This window comes from Amblyomma mixtum, chromosome 1 (assembly GCF_055824585.1).
Source record: "Amblyomma mixtum isolate Tamu chromosome 1, ASM5582458v1, whole genome shotgun sequence".
NCBI lineage: Eukaryota > Metazoa > Arthropoda > Arachnida > Ixodida > Ixodidae > Amblyomma > Amblyomma mixtum.
In genome coordinates, this window is record NC_143012.1 from 51,409,967 (window position 1) to 51,412,929 (window position 2,963).

The 2,963-nt window shown below is 55.3% G+C and overlaps 1 pseudogene; it reads right to left on the reverse strand.

Moving 5' to 3' along the window:
• Positions 1 to 1,194: 1,194 nt before the first annotated feature.
• Positions 1,195 to 2,366, reverse strand: LOC149366308 (uncharacterized; annotated as a pseudogene).
• Positions 2,367 to 2,963: the final 597 nt, after the last annotated feature.

Here is a 2,963-nt window from a genome sequence, read left to right on the forward strand (position 1 = left end):
TCTTCACAAGGACGACTGGCGCTGCCCAGGGACTTCGGGAAGGACGAATTACGTCGTCGCGGAGCATTTCCTTCACTTGGCGGCCAATAGCGTCGCGTTCAGCGGGAGACACTCGGTAGGGGGACTGTCGGAGAGGGTGCACGTTATCGTCCGTAATAATGCGATGCTTCGCTAGGTGAGTTCGTCCAACACGCGATGATACCGAGAAGGTGTCGCCGTAGCGCAGAAGAAGATCTTTAACTTGTTGTTGCTGCGTCGGAGAGAGTGCTGGATTGACGTCGAACGTGAAACCAGTGACTGTGCTCTGCTGTTGCGACAATGACATTGTGGAAATACTGGGTGTGCTGCTGACATGGGCGATAGCATCAACGTGAGCCACAACGGTTCCCACGTTCAGATGTTGGTGTGCACCTCCGAAATTGGTTATCAGCACTTCTGTTTCTCCGTCGACGAGATTAACGACTCCTCTGGCGACAGCAAGGCTCCTGGCAAAAAGCAAGATCTGGTTGCCTTCCGCGACGCCTTCGAAATTCCGCACAGTCTTGGCGCCGACAGAAACCATAATACTCGAACGAGGTGGGATGGTGACGTGGTCATCCAGGATGCAAAGTGCGGTCGGATGGTCTGGATCTCTGTGTATTGCGTTCTCTGTGGAGAAACACACGGCCTTTGACTGGAGGTCGATGACCGCTCCATTCTCGGTCAAGAAATCCATCCCGAGAATGACGTCACGTGAACAATGTTCGAGTATAACAAACGTTGCCAGGTAGGTTGCGCCTTGAACTGCTACTCTTGATGTGCAAGTCCCGGTCGGTGTAACTAAGTGACCCCCGGCTGTACGAATCTGTGGGCCGATCCATGGAGTGGTGACCTTTTTCAGAGTTGCGGCGAAATTTCCACTGAGGATAGAGTAATCCGCCCCTGTGTCGACGAGTACAGTGACGTCTGTTCCGTCGAGGGAAATGCTCAGGTTTGCTGTCGTAGACGTCGTGGGAGAGGTACGGCGCGGTGTTCGGTCACGGCTGCGGTGCGGCGCGGGTTCACTTCGATTCGTCAGCTGGAATTCACGTCGAGTCGGCGTATCACGGTGTTGGACTGCAGTCGGTCGGGGCATCGGGTGGCCACCTAGTTGCGGCGTAGGAGGGTCTGTTACATTTCGTCGGTGAGCAACCTCCCCCTCAAAGGTTGCTGCTTTCAGTTTTCCTGGCGGGGGCTTGGCGACCTTCCCCGCGGAAAGTCACCGTAGGACCGACGAGGAGAAGAGAAACGACGAGGGGATGGCGACCTGCGTGGCGTGTCCCGCCGGTAGATGCGGCCAGATAGTCGTTGATTTCCCTGGGTCGCTGCCCAGGCTGCGGACGGGGTGCATCGGCAGGGAACCCCTGCAAGCCCATCTGACGATACCGGCAATTGCGGTACAGGTGTCCCGGCTCACCGCAGTGATAACAGAGTGGACGGTAGTTGGGAGTGCGCCAGATGTCACTTTTACGGGGGGAATACCCTGGAGCAGGACGAGCAGGTGGTGGCGGCCGAAAAGGGGCCGGGGTTTCCTGAAGGCGACTCGGCGACGGCGGTGGTGCGCGACGAGCAACAGCGGCGTATGTCATTAGCGGTGGGGCTGTAGACGGCTGAAAGGGAGTTGGTGTTGTAAGCGCCTGTTGCACCTCTTCCCGAATAACCTCGGATAGAGCAGAAACCGTTGGCACAGGCGGCGTAGCCGGGAACAGCTTCTGGAGCTCCTCGCGAACGATAGCTCGTACAGTTTCGCGAAGCATGTGGGTGGTACTGATGTCCGTGGCTGCCGCAGTCATGGCCAAAGGCTGACGCTCGTATTGCCGCAACCGCATATCGAGTGTCTTTTCCATGGTGGTTGCCTCCGACAGAAACTCTGCGACCGTGCTCGGTGGATTGCGAACCAGTCCGGCAAAGATTTGCTCCTTGACACCTCGCATAAGGTACCGGAGTTTCTTCTGCTCTGTCATGTCCGGGTCAGCTCGACGAAATAACTTTGCCATCTCTTCGAAGTATACCAGTATGCTTTCATTTGGTAGCTGAGTTCGGGACTGAAGGAGCAGATCGGCCCGTTCTCTTCGAATCACCGTGGTGAAATCCTTCAGGAACTGGTCTTTAAATACGTTCCACGTCGTTATGGACGACTCCCGGTTCTCGAACCACGTACGAGCTGCGCCCTCCAGCGAAAAGAACACGTGTTGAAGCTTGGAGTCATCCGTCCATCTGTTGTACCGGGCCACGCGTTCAAATTTCTCCAGCCAGTCTTCCGGGTCTTCGCCTGGAGAACCTTGGAAGATCGGTGGCTCCCGAGGTTGCTGTAGCACAACAGAAGGTGAACTAATCGTCGTCTGCATGCCTATTTCGGGCTGGACGGTCGTCGATGATGGCGCTGAACGAAGCGCTTGAGTTGAGCGAGACTCCAGAAGCCCAAACTCGGGTTGAAGGCCTTGGAGCCGGCGGCTGCCGTGGTGTACAGGCGTCACCTCGATGGCAGATGACCATCGAGGACTTGAATCCCTGCTTGCTGGGGGAGTCCGAGGCATGGAATGCGTTACCCCGCACCTCCACCAGATGTCACGGGTGGCACAGTACGTCCGGCTCGGTTGGATACGTCAAAGTAGGTGACTGCAGCGAACGTCGGTAGCAGTCTCAAAAGCGGAGCATTCGCAGCCAGACACTTCGACTTCTTTCTTTCTAAGGCCAGCTCGCGCGCCCATTCCGCGCTCTCGTGGTTATAGTAGAACGACGACGATGAATGGACGGTGTCAATATAATAACGCTGACAAGCTTATTCTTCCTTAGACTGGAGTCGCTTTTTGTTTAGAGAGCGGCAATCAGTTGTGAAGTTAACGTCTCTTAGATATCTATGAAAGTCTTCTAGTGGAGAATATAGGTTTCACAATTTTTCCTGAGGCTGTAGTTATGAAAACATCTCTTCGAGGAACATTCAT